This window comes from Mixophyes fleayi, chromosome 5 (assembly GCF_038048845.1).
Source record: "Mixophyes fleayi isolate aMixFle1 chromosome 5, aMixFle1.hap1, whole genome shotgun sequence".
NCBI classification, from domain to species: Eukaryota; Metazoa; Chordata; class Amphibia; order Anura; family Limnodynastidae; genus Mixophyes; species Mixophyes fleayi.
The window spans coordinates 126665878-126684903 of record NC_134406.1 but is presented as its reverse complement, the minus strand read 5'-3'; the positions used below and the strand labels follow the sequence as shown (position 1 = coordinate 126684903).

Here is a 19026-nt window from a genome sequence, read left to right as displayed (position 1 = left end):
AGCACGTAATTAGTTAAGGAAATGTGCTGTGCTTCTACTAGCTATATACACAGTCACCGCTATTTACTTATTTACATTATTTCAACTATCACATTATTCTGGATAAATGTTTCACAATTTTATGGCCCATTTTCCTGCAAACCTAAAAATATTAATTTTCAAGGAGCCAAATGATTAAAGCGGAAGGGATTACACATTCATTTGTAACTAGCTCAGTCTGCTAAACATACGTGCCTTTATCTTGCGCATCACAGCAATGCAGCCTAATAGATATACGTTTTATCCTAGACAACCGATTCTTGCTACGCCTCAGTAAAGGAGTAGCTCAGTAACAATTATCAATATCAATCTGATCTTGGTACCCTAGCTTTCTTCTCGATGTCTTTGTGCCCACCCCTCTCAGCTAAGGGTGAGGCAGAACCAGCAGTGACGATTAAGCCAGCGTTCAGGAAACGCCCCCTGGAGGACGCTGTGACCGTTAGAGGATATGATCCTGTGTTGCGTTGCTACGGCGGGAGGAGGTAGTGTGTCCTGTGGGGCGCTCCGTACAGGGGAACGGGAAGGAGTCAGTGGAGAATCACACGAACGCTTTAGTTATTCAGGGAAAACCGTGTGCGTATGGCCATCGCAAGAGCACGGCGAGTGTGTTCTGAGTGACAGGGGAAAGAAACAGAGTATGGCGAAACTGCGGGGACAGTGACAGGTGAGCGGGGCACTGGTTGTGTAAGTGAGGCTTATGGAGGAGATGTAAACTGCTCTATGATGTGTCGTTATCTTTATAAATGCCGTACAGTATTACGAGGCAAACACGGCGAATAGTAATGTCCTTGAAACGCGATGTTTGCGTTTCCGTCGGTTTTGCTATTCAGGTTTTAGTCAATTATATCAGGTTGCTATTATTCAAGTTGCTATTCAATTAAATCACTGGTGGTGTTGCAGGGTCTCCTTAGGCTGCCTTGGAGTTTGCAACAGACAGACACAGTAGTATGTAGTGTTGTGTTTTAAAGCAAATTGAAATAGCAGCTCGGAATCCGGTATACCTAAAGTTCCCTTCGTTTTTGCTATGGTTCTATGTTCAGTTGTCTCCTCTCTAGTGTTCTGTAGAATACATTTTTTTGCAAAGCTTTCCTTAAGGTAAACCTGGTATAACATTATGGATTGATATTTACTCTTTCTGTACCACTAGCGTTTGCTGGCATTTATTAATCGGTATAAACAAGATCGGAATATTTAACTTTTTACACATTTAATAAACTTTAGTCAGACTAGCAACTGCTACAATTCTGATTTGTTAATTATTGTAAATATTTTTTATTCTTGATAATGGGCTTCCACTGTTTCCTTGTTATCACTTAATGTTTTGTCAATCCCTGAAGTTCCTGGCCTATTATCTTTGCTGTAAAGCATTTTATTATTTATAGGTTTTATTGCTATGTATTTAATAGCCTATAAAATTGGTAAAATAATTCGCTCTCAACATTGCTTAAAGGAGCCGTTATAGACAGTTTAACATGCTTGTGTGTGACAGTGACATTTGCCAATTGCCAAAACGTCAAATGTGTTTAGTGAAATGGTGCCACTAAACTATTGTTCTTTCCATTGAGTTGGTTTTGTACAAATTATTTGTGTGATGACATCTCACCACCATATGTGAAGTTCTTTCAAGTTGGACATTCTAACCTTTCAGACTGAAATAAATACTTGTTTTCTTTTGCTTATTTTTTATTTATGTTTAGGAGAGATGTGTTATATAGACATGACTTATACATTTAGTTTTTGTTGTCACTGCTTATTGCTGTGTTTGTTTTTATTTCAATTAGTGTTTTTCCCTGAATGTAGTAAATTTTAAATTTGTTTCAACATATAACCTCTTCATATGGAATCCCTGTTTCGCAACAATTTAATAGTTTCCTATAGCTGCTCTGTTATGTTGTAAAGCTGCAGAAATTTAGGTCTGAAGTAATGAGAGTTTAAGTCATGAATCATGTGTTGTGGCAACTGGTAAAAAAACTTTACAAATCCAGCTTTAAAAATGAGTAATGTCGAGAAACAGCGTGGCATTTTTGCCACTTCCTATTTTGTTAGTGTATTTAGGACTGATTATTTTGTTTTGGTTGTTTTAGCTCTGTAGAATGAAAATTTAGAATTGTCACTAGTTAGTGGTCTCCATTTTAAGGTTTAACTTCTAGATTTTCTTGTTATCGTTCCCCAAATGAATAGCTTTTTGTCTGTATTTAATATCCTCTAATTCAGCTTTAGAAGATTTTTATGGTTCTTGATGGAAATTGAATTGTAAGAACCCTTATTATGTAGTATAGACATGACAGTGCTATATATTTTTTTCAGACACTGTTTATCTTTGTGCCCCTACCACTGTAAATTTCTGACATGGTTTTTTTTTTTTAAAGAAAATATAGCTTGGTAAAGCTGTGAAATGTGTGATTTAATTTGCTGGGTTCAACACTCTTTACATACAGGAAATATGAAGATCATTTGTGTCCCTGCCCCCAGCTTCTTGCTGCAGTGCATACAAGTCATGTAAATAATATCTGGATCCCTGAGTAAGTCATCTCTAATTATATCTTCTGAGACTCGTAGTTATCCATGACCTGGACCTAGGTCTACATAGTACAGATAGATGGATAGATTTTCTCAAATGTCATTTAGACCATTGCTTTGATGTACTATGTTTCATATAGGAACAACATGAAGAACTCTGTTGGTCCCATTGTCCTCTATGGGCATAGCATGTGACTGCCATGAACCTTATTTGACCTTCTGATCTTATCTGTTGTTCTTATAATGGGTTCCAGGCCTCTCTGAAATGTTACAACACAGGTACTTTATAGGATGCCAATCTTTTCCAAATATAAACATTCCCCAGGCCTTTGAATTTGATTCAGTATTGGGGCATTTCATATAAAGTAATCCAATGCAAATTACTTTACCGTTTTCTTTTATTCTCTGCACACTTTTATTACTATACGAAAAGGTCTCCAATCTACATTCTTCTTCTTTTTTTTTTTTTTTTTTTTTTTTTTTAAAATCTCATGTAGATTTTGATTTGTAAGTGTTTAAAAATGTAAAAAAATCCGCAAAGATGGTATTTGTGAGTATACAAAAACTTTCGTTAAGCCAGGTTTGAGATATTTTGATACATTTTCATATGTGTCTAGAATATACTTAATGTACTGTCTGTTTTTGTGTGTACAACTCAGAATTAGTGGAGCAAAGTTAAGAGATGGTTTGGATGAACGATCAACTCTGAGTGATTCTAAAGTATGCCTGCAAATAATGTGTATGCCTACAAGTCCAAAGTGCCATTTAGATGAATGCATCAACAGTCCAGGTGCTCATCAGGTGAACAAATTGGTTTATGAGATGATAGTGTTCTATACAAACAGTGGGCCTCAGTTTTTTTGAAAATGTAAAAGGATAATGGCACGTGTTACAAATGTTACCATACACATGCTATCGCCATATATTGTTCCGGGGTGGTCTTATTTGCCATCATGCTTTTCATACTTTTCTGCCTAAATCACACCTACATCAGTCTTTTACATTATTTTAAATAAAATACAACTCAGAGTTTTTTGTACAATAGTTACTGTATTAAGGCGGTATAAAACCCAAAATCACAATGCAGATATATATCTATGAAATAGTATCTTTACTTATGCAATTTTATAACATATCTTCAATAGCCTAATCTTACAACAAACCTGTACATTAACTTATGTCACTGATTTATTCATAAATGTGTAGAAATACCATCTTCATGTATGTGCCTGCACATGTGTGTGTGTTCCAGATTCCATTACAATTCCCAACACAACTTACTCTGCACAGTAGTCTTACAACTCCTATTATCATAAACCATACTACAACTCCTTTCATACTATTCCTATAAAGATGTACAGAACTAGAACTTCTCCTCTACTATTCCTATCACACAGTGCTAAAATTCCATCAAGCACAGTATTACAGCTCTGCTTCCAGTATAAATTACTGCACCACTGCTCCATTTAGAAACTATTACATACAGTGCAAACTCCACTGCTCTAAGAACAAATGATCATGCCAAGTCCAAACATCATTGTTCTCGACATAACTATGCACTGCACAACCTCTTATCAAACTGCAATCATAATTCATACATTTTAATTTTTCACATTTTAATGTTCTCTTATCTCTATATGAATATGTACAGCATTCGTTTATTCTTAGCTTTGTTTGTCTCTGGTATGGAATCAAATTTGAGAGGCTGTGTCCAGACAAAGTCTGGTCTTTGCATCCGTTTGTAGTGGAGATTTCTTAATGGAAACCTTTATAAAAAGTCCTGAAGTTTGTCAACACTTTCTGTGAATAGCATTGAACATTGAAAACACACTATTTTATAGCTCAGCCGCAATTGCGTACTACAACTATCTTAAAGAGAATGTTAAAGAGGGTGAGGTTGTCATCAGTGTAGACTTTTCAAAAAACAACTTGTGACCAGATGGACCGCCTATGCCACCCTGTCTGCTGCTGTTGGGAACTGGCTGGGCTTACTTTGCCACCGTTCCCTTTCGTTATCCCAAATGCGCCCTGTTGCCACAGTAGGAGGGGCTTACAAATGCTGCCACCACTGGACTTCTCTACCGGCATCCAGTACCGAGTTTCTTCGGGGTAACTGACGCTTCTAGCGTACCCCGTTGCTGGTGTACCTGGGCTGGTACCCCTGACCTCTTACTATGGATCAGGGTTGCTGTGGATGGATCCCACCTGGCCTTTCACACTGGCCAGAGCTGCAGGGTAGCAGGCAGAGCGGTGGTACCGAAAAGCTGGGTCCAAACCTCAGAAACAGCCGGGAACAAATTCTATTTTGGGTCTAATCTGTAGGTCACAGTAATAGAGAAGTTTCCAAGCAGGTCTTTTGAAGTAAGTGTTGTTTATTTGCTCACACTGGTTGAAGGTACCAGGAGCAGGTCAGATGAAGCAATAAGAACACTTTTCAATACAAGACAGGGCTTTTTATACCGATTTGAAAACGGCCTCACTGGATGCAATTTGTTTACCCAATTATGGATTTACATGCAATGCAAAGCTAACAATATTTACACTTCTATTATGTGCTAAAACTTGATGCTTGTATTATCTGACATCCAGTAATGCCACAGAGCCAGGCAGTGGCCCCCTGCTGGGTATACAGGCTAAACGGATTTTTGTCACTTCACATAAAGACTTGCTTAACATTTCCTGTTATCAGCAAATAGACTTTCTCTAGCAAAGATACAAACCCAAACAATGACACTTGCAAACAAAACACATTTCAATGTAACACAATTGTTAACGCATAAATGATTAAAAAAAAAATATAAGTATTTGAAAAAGCAAAGGTTATCTTTATTCTCACAAATTGCATATGCAATGGCTTGTATTAATCATGAAACAGGCCATCTGTGTCTTACATAGAGAATGTTATATAGAAGTAACACCACCCCTCTTACATACGTCACTAATCACTTCACATACTAAAGAATATACCTCATAAGGACAAAGTTGGTTATATATATATTCTCTGCAACCTCATCATAGTACATAGATTTCTATGCCTAAGCAGGTCAAAGGGCATATGTGACCTCTTACACTCTTCTCTCTATATAGCTTGACAGCTGCTGACCATTTTAACATCCTATGAATAGATGCCCTATTGTGGGGTATAACATACTAAAAAGATTTTAACCCATTGAACAGAATACAGAAAATCATTTGACCATACAGATTTTATACATCAACATTGTTTTATCCAACATATATTTGTACCATAATTTATTCCATTACATTCCCCTCTTTGTGAAAACTATTCACACACTATAACCTTTAACTTAAAAAACATAATAACTACAAAAAAAATATAAAAAGAGAGATCAATATCTTTTATAAAACTATCAAAAATAAATATTTAAGTTGTGGTACAAATATTCTATTCTCCTTGACATTCTTCAATGCAATAGAGACATTCCTTTGTGAATCCGAGACTACATTTATTTGTAAAGCATTTGTCCCAACCTTGCACAACCTTCCTAATATTCTTGGAACACATTTTAAAAGAAGATAAATTAATGCAAATAATATTAAAAATAATAGCATAATTTCCTAATGTCCAAAATAGTCCTTTCCACTACCCTAATATTCCTGAGAATATACCTGTAAATAAAGTAGAAGGAATCCACTATCGAATTCTCTCACCAGTTATCATCTTCTGTATCAATGTTGTTGTGACTTATTCTGACTTCATTTTTTAATTTTGAAATATGTAACATATATTTATCCATTTCTTCTCGGTTTGACGTAGTATTAGAAATGTACGTACACTAATACACATTATAAACCATTTCTAAAGTGTGACAATATCCACTACTTTGTGCAGTTAAATAATCTAATATTAATCTATGTGGGATTAATTTAGTTTTATATGCTTGAAACTCTTTGGAAACATATCTAAAAGTGTCATCATAAATTTCTGTAATGTTATCCAACAACTCGGCTAATTATTCAATTGCTTTAATATTATTTAAATATCCCACATGTCCATGAGTGAAAACATTTTCAAAACCTACCCTTACTTTGACTGAATGTTCTGTTTTAAAAAGATGTTTATATATTTAGTACTTACAGTTTTTACAGACCTCCTCGTTCTGTGTTTTAAGTTCTGAGTAATCATGTCAACCAGATATTGATGTTCCAATATAACATATACCTTCAGAATTTGGATGTAGCCATTTATATGCTCGCCTTCCACATATGAAACACAAATTTTCAGGAAGTGTATATGGTATATCAGATATTAAACTATGAGCTGCCTCATAGCCCAATTCACAAGTGGTCCGATTAGCAGAATGTATCGTCCACCTTATTCTATTCCCACTCAATGTTATATTAATCAATTTTTCAATTATTGTTAAAGAATTAAACTATACAATCCTCAAACGTTCCTTTATTGTTCCTAAATATATTTTCGATACTTTATAATTCACTCCTTTCTGTTGAACCGTAGGTTTTGTAGTTTTATTATAACATGTTATATTTTCATGTATCACATTATAACACTCTATCAATTTTATATGTGGTGGCATTGTAGTACTATACTCTTCTTTCGTTTTATTACCACATTTCTTTTCACCTAATTTTACTTTCATTTATAGAAAATGGTATAAGACCAACATTATAATGTCTATGAGGTACTTGTATACAAGCCCAACACTCACTAGTATTAATTTTTTTTTCTATTAACTAATGAAATACATTTATTGGATGTCGATCACTAAAAAAATTTGGATCATCTAAGCACCATTGTACGCATAAGTTTTCCATATGATGCTCACAATATTTACAAAAACATGCTTGTGTTGAAGATAAATCTCCACAATGGTTCTGTGATGCATCTCGTTTACCTCTCCTTTCCAAAACCGTTACATTATTGTTCTGTGGTCCATTTACAAGGCTGTAAACATACAGATCAAGAAAAATACCAATTGCAAACATGATTAATGTTAAAACAAATAGCAATGTCCATAATTTCAAATTTGGCTGTGGACCAATTAACTCTGAATACCAGTTTCTTTCCGTCTCTTGTCTTTCCTCTTCACAAGATTTTCATCCCCTGACTTCGTCAAGTGGAGAGCATCTTGCCTTTGTAAGGGCTGAGACATTATTATGGTTTCAGAAATATCCCTTACTTGTAGAATAAAGGTGATAATTATCTTCTCACTTCTTCAGGATCGACTGCTTTCTTACAATGGGAAGCGTGTATCCAAGTGCTTTTTCTTTGACCTTTATTGCAGTTGGCGTCGTTAATAGTACAAGATATGGATTTCCCACCGATCAGTCAACGATCAGGATCTTAAGAAACTTCTTATCATCCAATTTCTCGAATTCAAATTATGACAGGCTCCGTCAATCGGAATCGGTTGTGTGCCTATCACAGCAGCTTGAATCTGTCTCAACTGTTTAGTAAACGATAGAATGTAGTTAAGTCACATCATTAACTTGGCTTTGACTGGTATTGCAATTCAGAGTTAAATTAGGAATTTTTCCAAACATAATCTCATAGGGTGATAAATTGAGAGGACCTCGATGGGTTAATCTGATAGCATGTAAAACTATTGGCAATGCGTCAGGCCATAGCATCCTCGTTTCCTTGAATACTTTAGACAGTTTATTTTTAATAATTCCATTGTATCTTTCAACTTTCCCACTTCTTTGTGGATGGTACGATACATGAAGCTGTTTTATACCTAATAATTCACACATTTGCTTAAAAACAGATCCAATAAAATGATGACCTCGATCAGAAGAAAGTACCTGGGGTATGCCATATCTACATACAAATTCTTGTACAATTTTTTTTGCTGTAACATTAGCGGTGGCTTTTGCAACTGCATAACCTTCAACCCAACCACAAAATTGATCAACACATATTAATACATATTCTAACATCCTACACTTAGGAAGTTGGATAAAATCAATTTGAATTATTTGAAATGGGCCGTCAGTTGGTGGCAGGTGATTAGGTATTATATTTACTGCCTTCCCTGCATTACTCTGTAGGTAGATAATACATCAAGCACAGTACCTGGCAGCTATGGCTGAAAATCCAGGTGCATACCAATACATATGGACTATATTCTTCATAGCAGTCTTACCTGCATGGGTTAATCCATGACTCATTTGTGCCAATGCTGGTAAGAGTGCTCTGAGAACTACAGGCGTACCTCCCTTTCCACGCCACAGTCCATCTTTACCAATTTGACATCCTGCCATTTCCCATCGGGCCTTTTCCTGTGAAACACAACCTTTTTGTATCTCAATTAGTTCAGTTTGATCAGGTATTAAAACATTTTAGAATTTCAGTATTTTCAACAATCTGTGCAATATCTTTTTCTGCTGCTCACTTAGCAGTTAAGTTAGCTCTGATTTCCTTTTGTTACTTCATCATGTCCTGTCATATGCGCTTGGCATTTAATAACTGCTACCTGTTTGGGTAACTGAATAGCATTCAATAATTCATTCACAATTTCATGATGAGCGACTGGTGTACCATTTGCTGTGATGAAATTTCTTTGTCGCCATATTTCAGCATAATCATGAACAACACCAAACCCATATTTACTATTTTATCTTCTGCCGATTGACAAGCTTTAATGCTTTTAATTCAGCATCCGAGCAAAATGTGGAACCGATAAGCTTTCAGAATATACAGTCACATTATCATCCACTATTGCAAATCCTGACTTCAATGCTCCTGTATCATTTCACCTATGACAAATACCATCTACATATAACATCAAATCAGGATTTTGCAATGGTATTTCTTTTAAATCTGATCGTGATGCAGTAGTTTGCTGCATGTATACAACACAATCATGTGGTTCATGAGCAAAATGTTTAAAATTCTGACGTTCACTTTTGTTTGCATTCTCCTCATCTGATTCACTTAATGCCAAATTATTATCATCTGTATTCAAATATACCTTCCCCTCCATTTGAATCTTATCAGATTCAATAACAGAAGTAATAAACAATTGTAGCAGAATATTTAAAATGTTACATCTGACAAGTGTAATATTTGGAGCCATTAGAAGAATCAATTCCTATTTTGTTAGTCTGGCATTTGTAACATGTCTAGTCATATGACAATTTAAAAACATTGTTACAGCATATGGCACTCGAACAGTAAGTGGATTTCCCAAAACTATTGAATGCTATTCAGTTACCCAAACAGGTAGCAGTTATTAAATGCCAGTTCTTCTCACTGCTCCTCCTGATGACAGCACTCTGCTCCGGACAGACCCACACTGTGGCCTCTCCCGACTGCCTCCGTTGATTCTCCCATCCTCCTCGCTTCTGCTGCCCCTCCGTTACTCTTCGTGCTTCGCCCTCCACTGGAGCCATCCTCCATCCATGCCCTGGACTGTAACTTCGCCTCTTCCCGACGCTGCTGTTTCTCCTCAAGTCCTGCGTTTCCCCTCCAAAGCTGTCTCCCACGACCTCCTGCTGCTCTGCCATGGACTTCAGCTACTCCAACTCCTGTGGCGTCCCCACTGCTCCGGCTGTTCGTCCATCTGACCCCTGGCCCGTTTTGCCTGGACCCTCCTGCTCCTGAACGCTGGTCCCCACGAACTGCTCCTGTGAATACCTGGATCTCTCCTGAACTCTCCCGGTACCTGCAGCCCTCACTAACTGTACACTATAGTTCTTGTGTTTCATTTCACCATACCAACTATCCATTTATTTAATTTAATCTATTTATTTTATTTATTCCACCTCTTTTATTTTATTGTTCCCCACTGTATATTGTCTAAATTGCTTAGATCGTGATTTCATTCTCCTCCACTTTACATTGTTTTATTGCTCTGCCACTGCTATCCATTTACATTGTCTACATTGGTTACACTGCTTTGTCCCTGCTTCTAATTTGCTCTGTTCCACTTTGGCTCCCTACCGCTGCCCTCCCAGCTGTGCTCCTCCCTCTCAACTCCCCCGCTTCCTCTGGCCATTCTCTTAATCCCCTACCTCTCATCATGCCGCCTCCCTCCTTTCCTATACCTTTCCTCTCCCCCTGCCCCCACCAAGGGCCCAAATCTCTCAGTCCCATCTCTCACCCGCCCCCCCTTCGTTCCTTCAACCCTGACAATCTCATCCATATCTCCCCTTCTCCATCCCTCCCTTTTTCGTGCGCCCTCTGGAACTCCAGGTCTGTCCGTAACAAACTGTCCTCCATTCACGACCACTTCATCTCTCACTCTCTTAATCTTCTTGCCTTAACCAAAACCTGGCTCACTTCTTCTGATACTGCCTCCCCTGCTGCTCTCTCCTATGGCGGCCTCTCTTTCACCCACTCCACCAGACCAAACGAGCGGCCAGGTGGGGGAGTGGGCCTCCTCCTATCCCCTAACTGCACTTTTCGGGTCATACCCACTTTACCTTCCCTCTCCTTCTCCTCCTTTGAAGTCCACTCCATTTGGCTCTTCTCCCCCATCCACCTCCACATCTCCGTCATCTATCGTCCCCCTGGCCCTACCTCTCTTTTTCTTGACAACTTCGCCGCCTGGCTCCCCCACTATCTTTCCTCTGACCTGCCCTCCATTATACTGGGTGACTTTAACATCCCTATTGACAACTGTTCTGACCCAGCCACCATCAAACTTCTCACTCTTTCCTCCTCCCTTGGCCTCACTCAGTGGACCTCGTCCCCTACCCACTGTCTTGGTCACTCCCTCGACCTTGTCTTCTCTCACCTCTGTGATCTCTCTGACTTATCCAACTCTCCCTTCCCACTCTCTGACCACCATCTCCTCTCCTTCACTCTGTCCTCTGCCCCTGCTCTGACCCCGCCTAAAGCCACCCTCACCAGGCGCAACCTTGACGCCATCAACCCCATCTCCTTCTCCTCTCTTGATACTCTCCTATCACCCCTTCCCTCTCTGGCCTGCCCTGATCAGGTATCCTCTCTCTACAACCTATCTCTCGCTACTGCCCTGGACACCGTTGCCCCAGCCTCTTCTATCCGCCGGCATCGCCTTATTCCCCAACCCTGGCACTCCAAACTCACCCGCTCCCTCCAAAAGTGCTCTATCGCACAGCTGAACGCCTCTGGAGGAAATCTCGCTCCCTGGCTGACTTCCTTCACTTCAAATTCAATCCTTCTTTAAGTCCCTTATTTCTTCTCAGCCCTCTAATCCCCGCCGCCTCTTTGCCACATTCAACTCACTCCTCTTCCCCCCCCTCCCACTGTCCCACCTTCCCTCTCTGCTTCTGACTTTGCCTCCTTTTCCTCTTCCAAAATTGAAGCCATCAGACAGAACATCTCCTCCTCCCACTGCTCTCCCGCCCCCCTCTCCACTCCACCTCCTGCCATTACCCAGCTGTGGTCCTCCTTCATCCCCACTTCAGGTGAAGAAGTTCGATCCCTTATTCTTTCCTCTCCACCCTCTACCTGTCCTCTCGATCCCATCCCCTCCCACCTTCTTCGCTCTCTCTCCCACTGCCTGCTCCTACCTCGCTTACCTCTTCAACCTATCACTCTCCTCTGGCGTTGTCCCATCCTCATTCAAACACGCTCTTATCTCCCCTATCCTCAAGAAACCCAATCTTGACCCCACCTCTCTTGCTAACTACCGCCATATCTCTCCTCCCATACGCCTCCAAATTACTTGAGCGGATTGTCTGCAGCCACCTCACCAAACACCTCTCTGACAACTCCCTCCTTGACCCTCTCCAATCCAGCTACCGCCCCCTCCACTCCACCGAAACAGCCCTGTCTAAAGTTACTAATGACCTCCTATCAGCCAAATCCAAGGGTCACTACTCCATACACATCCTCCTCGACCTCTCTGCAGCCTTCGACACCGTGGACCACCCCCTCCTGCTGCAAACTCTACTCTCTCTCGGCCTCTCTGGCTCTGTCCATGCCTGGTTCACCTCATACCTTGCTAACCGCTCCTTCTCTGTATCCACGTCTAGTTCTTCCTCCACCCCCTCCCCTCTCCCTGTAGGAGTCCCTCAGGGCTCTGTTCTTGGCCCTTTTACTCTTTTTGCTCTATACCTCCTCCCCTGGAGCTCTCATATCTTCGTTCGGTCTTCAGTATTGCCTATATGCTGATGATATTCAACTCTACATCTCTTCTCCTGATCTTTCCTCCTCCATCCTCTCTCGTGTAACTGACTGCCTCTCAGCCATCTCATCCTGGATGTCTTCGCGCTTTCTTAAAATTAACATCTCCAAAACTGAACTCATTGTCTTTACCCCACCCAGATTCCCTTCCCACCACGACCTCTCTATCATTGTCAATAACTCCACTATCTCCTTTGTCGCCCAACTCCGCTGCCTAGGAGTCACTCTTGACTCCTCTCTTTTGCCCCCCACATTCAATCCCTTATCCAAGCCTGTCGCTTCCAACTCCGTAACATTGCCCGCATCCTTTCCTTCCTCTCTCAAGATGCCACCAAAACTGTCGTCCATGCTCTCATCATTTCCCGCCTCGACTACTGCAACCTCCTTACTGGCCTCCCCCGCTCCTACCTCGCCCCCTCCGCTCTATACTCAATGCGGCTGCGAGACTCCTCTTCCTCTCATGCAGCTCCTCCTCTGCCTCCCCTCTCTCTCTTGCTTTACACTGGCTCCCCCCTCCCCTACAGAATCCTTTTCAAACTCCTCACCACCACTTACAAGGCTCTCTCCCAGTCTACTGCCCCTTATATCTCTAACCTCCTCTCCATTCACACTCCCACCCACTCCCTGCGCTCAGCCAATGATCGCCGCCTCTCCTCCACTCTGATTACCTCTTCCCACTCTAGAATACAAGACTTCTCCCGAGCTGCCCCCCTTCACTGGAACGACCTCCCTCACTCCATCCGCCTCTCACCCAATCTGTGCTCCTTCAAGCGGGCACTTAAAACTCACCTGTTCCTTAAGGCCTACCAACCATCCACTTAACCTCCCACCTCTTCTGTTTCTCCCCTGGCTCCTTTTCTCTCCCCTTTCCTTCACTGGCTCCCTTTTGTGCCTGATTTTGTTTACCCTCCCTTAAAATGTAAGCTCGTATGAGCAGGGCCCCTCTCCCCTCCTGTCTCCACACCTGTTCTTCCGCTCCGTCTTTACAGTATTTGCCTGCCTGGAGTTTCTGAAGTTCTGGTACTTTGTGTTTATTGTTCTGTATTGTTTTACCCTGTATAGTGTACTGTTTGTGCCGTGTACGGCGCTGCGGAAACCTTGTGACGCCTAACAAATAAACGATAATAATAATAACTATATCAGCACATTTGTCTACCAACATAGCTATGGCTGCAACAGATTTTAAACAATTTGGAAGCCCTCTAGCCACAGGATCAAGTTGCTTACTGTAGTATGCAAAAGGTCTGGGGATATACCCATGGGGCTGTGTCAAAACACCAGCTGCATGACCTGAATATTCATGACAAAACAAAATAAGTGACAACTCATAATTTGATATATTTAATTTCAATTTAACAGAGATTGAGCTAATCTTCATTTTCCCAGACTCATTTAAATCTGTAGTCCACAACTGACTAGGTACATTTTCTAGCATGTCATCTACCATATTATTTAGCCCTGGTTGTTGGCACCATACAAGCTGAATTTCCTATGTGTCGTGATAAGGCATATTAGCATCTATATCAAGCGCTATCTGCACTTCATGTCTATTTCTCTCAGGTATGTCTAAAAACACTCCATCAGGAGTACAATATATTGAACATCCTAACTTACACAACAAGTCTCTACCTAATAAATTAGAAGGAGCATTTGCTGCCAATAAAAAAGAATGTTTATCTGTGATAGGACTTTAAGTGACTTTTTATCTGGCTCTGTTTCTTTTAAAGAAATTACATTATCAGCGACTCCTATAGCAATTCTGTCAGTAATTGGTAATGAACTTTAATTTTTTAATAATGATCTTGCAGTTCCCGTATCAATCACAAATTCATGCTTATTACCATTACCTGTCATATTTACAATGGGGTCTTTTACATTGGTTTTTAATACTGGACACGTGCACAAGAGCTGCTGGAGACCGTTAATCAATATTATCCTGAGAAGTTGTTGTGTGATCTTGTCTTACCTGATTGTCCCTTTGTTTTCTAGGCTTTCTTGCAATACTTGCAAAATGCCCCCTCTCCTGGCAGTTAGATCACAAGTGATATGTTATGTTACTTCTGTAAGGATATACATTAACCCTTGCTTTAGGTTCAACCCCTGAATAGTGGCTTTAGCTGCTTGCATTTGCAAATTCATTAATTTTGTTTCTGCTTGCACCTTTTTAATTACCATATTGTCCTCATGATGTGCAGCAATTGCGGCTAAGGCATCAATATCTTTCATAACCCAGAGAGGGTCATGAATTTGCACTCTGACTTTTAAATTATTTTTCAACCCTTCCAGAAATGCACTAGTCAAAATACTTTTAAATCCGCTTTTGCAAACACATCAGAAACACCCGAATAATTTACAACTTCTCTTCTGAATCTAGCATTATATTCTCTTACCCTTTCAATTGTACCCTGTTTAACCAAAAAAACTTTAGAATAATCTAAAAATTTAGCCATAGAAAAATTCCACTGTACATAAATTTCAACTCTTGCACTATTGCTAGAGGTTTGAAAATTAGCCTCATTTAACCAAAATTGCAAAGCTTGCATTTCTTTACTTTTAAAAAAACCCTTTCCTATTTCTCCTAGGACATTTATATAAAAATTTCCTTTTTTTTGTAAATTCAGGACACCGTGTTAACCATTACACATATTGAACAGACCTTTTTCCATATTTATGGAACATAATAGCCACTGGAGAACCAGGGGGAAATTATCAACCTATCATTAGGCTTTTCAGTGTGGTTGCATATGCTCCCATGGCGCAGCTTATCGTTTTATACTCCAGTCAGTCTGCGTCATGGTAATAGGGCTACAATCGCTATTAATATGCAACTTCCTGTTTACCGGCTCCAACCGTTATTAGTGACACCACACCTTATCTCGTCAGATAAATCCTGGACTTAACACACACTCGCGTTACACGCACTGCTATCTAAGGCCTTATAGTGTATTTTTATGTTTCACCGTAAGTGACTTGGGACTATTCCTCCTTCAAACGTTAACCATGAGTAATATTTGAATTCGGCAACTGACCTGGATTCTGGCCTCGTAAAGAAAGCCCAATCGCACTCGCATACATTCAATCATGTCATGGTTAACAAGGTAAACCCAGTCTCTGAGTAATGAACAGAAAAGAGAAATTCTAATTGGTACCAAATCTATGCTTATACATTTATACAAACATATAGACAAATAATTAAAGATACGTTTGCAATTTCACACTTACAGAGATAACTAAGTACCTTTTCAGCAAACCCTGAGAGTGGTTGACAGAAATATATAATCATAAGATAAAAATATATTACCTTTGTGGCCACAGTTGAGTATATAATTTCCTCTCCCCTCTTCCAGAAGTGTTGGCTGATCGATAAATATAGATATTTTGGTGGGCACCTCCATAAATGTTAACGAATAAATGATTCAAAAAAAATATAAGTATTTGAAAAGCAGAGGTTTTCTTTATTGTTACAAATTGCTTATGCAATGGCTTGTATTCAACATGAACAGGCAATCTTCTCTATGTAAGACACAGGTTATATAGAAGTAACACCACCCCTCTTACATACGTCATTAATCACTTCACATACTCAAGAATATACCTCATAAGGACAAAGTTGGTTATATATATATATATATATATATATATATATATTATATATATATATAATATATATATTCTACAACCTCATTATTATACTTAGAATTCTAAGCCTAAGCAAGTCAAAGGGCATATGTGACCTCTTTCACTCTTCTCTCTATATAGCATGACAACTGCTAACTATTTTAACATCCTATGAATAGATGCCCTATTGTGGGGTATAACATAGAAAAATAATTTAACCCTTTGCACAGAATACAAAAAAAGAAATCATTAGACCATATAGATTTTATACATCAACATTGTTTTATCCAACATATATTTGTACCATAATTTATTCCATTACAGAGAGAGAGATGGAGACGATGGGGGGAGAGAGATGGAGACGATGGGGGAGAGAGATGGAGACGATGGGGGGAGAGAGATGGAGACGATGGGGGGAGAGAGATGGAGGCGATGGGGAGGGGAGAGAGATGGAGGCGATGGGGAGGGGAGAGAGATGGAGGCGATGGGAGGGGAGAGAGATGGAGGCGATGGGGAGGGGAGAGAGATGGAGGCGATGGGGAGGGGAGAGAGATGGAGGCGATGGGGAGGGGAGAGAGATGAGGCGATGGGAGGGGAGAGAGCGGGAGACGATGGGGAGGGGAGAGACAGAGAGGGAGACGATGGGGAGGGGAGAGAGAGAGAGAGGGAGACGATGGGGAGGGGAGAGAGAGAGAGAGGGAGACGATGGGGAGGGGAGAGAGAGAGGGAGACGATGGGGAGGGGAGAGAGAGAGAGAGGGAGACGATGGGGAGGGGAGAGAGAGAGAGAGGGAGACGATGGGGAGGGGAGAGAGAGAGAGAGAGACGATGGGGAGGGGAGAGAGAGAGAGAGAGGGAGCCGATGGGGAGGGGAGAGAGAGAGAGCGGGAGACGATGGGGAGGGGAGAGAGAGAGAGAGCGGGAGACGATGGGGAGGGGAGAGAGAGAGAGAGCGGGAGACGATGGGGGGAGGGGAGAGAGAGAGAGAGAGATATGGGAGGGAGAGAGAGCGGGAGACGATGGGAGGGGAGAGAGAGAGTGAGCGGGAGACGATGGGGAGGGGAGAGAGAGAGAGAGAGCGGGAGACGATGGGGAGGGGAGAGAGAGAGAGAGCGGGAGACGATGGGGAGGGGAGGAGAGAGAGAGAGAGCGGGAGACGATGGGAGGGGGAGAGAGAGAAGAGAGCGGGAGACGATGGGGAGGGGGGAGAGAGAGAGAGAGCGGGAGACGATGGGGAGGGGAGAGAGAGAGAGAGCGGAGACGATGGGGAGGGGAGAGAGAGAGAGAGCGGGAGACGATGGGGAGGGGAGAGAGAGAGAGAGAGCGGGAGACGATGGGGAGGGGAGAGAGAGAGAGCGGGAGACGATGGGGAGGGAGAGAGAGAGAGCGGGAGACGATGGGGAGGGAGAGAGAGAGAGAGCGGGAGACGATGGGAGGGGAGAGAGAGAGAGAGCGGGAGACGATGGGGAGGGGAGAGAGAGAGAGAGCGGGAGACGATGGGGAGGGGAGAGAGAGAGAGAGAGCGGGAGACGATGGGAGGGGAGAGAGAGAGAGAGAGAGAGGGAGACGATGGGGAGGGGAGAGAGAGAGAGAGAGAGCGGGAGACGATGGGGAGGGGAGAGAGAGAGAGAGAGAGCGGGAGACGATGGGGAGGGGAGAGAGAGAGAGAGAGAGCGGGAGACGATGGGGAGGGGAGAGAGAGAGAGAGAGAGCGGGAGACGATGGGGAGGGGAGAGAGAGAGAGAGAGAGCGGGAGACGATGGGAGGGGAGAGAGAGAGAGAGAGAGCGGGAGACGATGGGGAGGGGAGAGAGAGAGAGAGAGAGCGGGAGACGATGGGGAGGGGAGAGAGAGAGAGAGAGAGCGGGAGACGATGGGGAGGGGAGAGAGAGAGAGAGAGAGCGGGAGACGATGGGGAGGGGAGAGAGAGAGAGAGAGAGAGCGGGAGACGATGGGGAGGGGAGAGAGAGAGAGAGAGAGAGCGGGAGACGATGGGGAGGGAGAGAGAGAGAGAGAGAGAGCGGGAGACGATGGGGAGGGGAGAGAGAGAGAGAGAGAGCGGGAGACGATGGGGAGGGGAGAGAGAGAGAGAGAGAGCGGGAGACGATGGGGAGGGGAGAGAGAGAGAGAGAGAGCGGGAGACGATGGGGAGGGGAGAGAGAGAGAGAGAGAGCGGAGACGATGGGGAGGGGAGAGAGAGAGAGAGAGAGCGGGAGACGATGGGGAGGGGAGAGAGAGAGAGAGAGAGCGGGAGACGATGGGGAGGGGAGAGAGAGAGAGAGAGAGCGGGAGACGATGGGGGGGGAGAGGAGAGAGAGAGAGAGAGAGCGGAGACGATGGGGAGGGAGAGAGAGAGAGAGAGAGAGCGGGGAGACGATGCGGAGAGGGGGGGAGAGAGAGAGAGAGAGAGCGGAGACGATGGGGAGGGGAGAGAGAGAGAGAGAGAGCGGGGACGATCGGGATGGGGAGGAGAGTGAGAGAGAGAGAGAGGGGAGACGATGGGGAGGGGAGAGAGAGAGAGAGAGAGCGGGAGACGAGGGGAGGGGAGAGAGGAGAGAGAGAGAGCGGGAGACGATGGGGAGGGGAGAGAGAGAGAGAGAGAGAGCGGGAGACGATGGGGAGGGGAGAGAGAGAGAGAGAGAGAGAGAGAGAGAGAGAGAGCGGGAGACGATGGGGGAGGGGAGAGAGAGAGAGAGAAGAGCGGGAGACGATGGGGAGGGGAGAGAGAGAGAAGAGAGATGAGCGGGAGACA

The 19026-nt window shown here is 42.5% G+C and overlaps 1 protein-coding gene across 3 annotated transcripts in view; it reads left to right on the top strand.

The window, feature by feature from the left end:
- The first annotated feature begins 464 nt into the window (after window positions 1–464).
- Window positions 465–19026, top strand: part of GALNT1 (polypeptide N-acetylgalactosaminyltransferase 1) — a 404402-nt gene continuing 385840 nt past the window's right edge. For 2 of the 3 annotated variants that reach the window (XM_075212818.1, XM_075212817.1), the window contains exon 1: window positions 465–703. The gene's annotated coding sequence lies outside the window, so the exon portion shown is untranslated. The remainder of the gene's footprint in view (window positions 704–19026) is intronic. The other variant, XM_075212816.1, reaches the window with a different exon arrangement.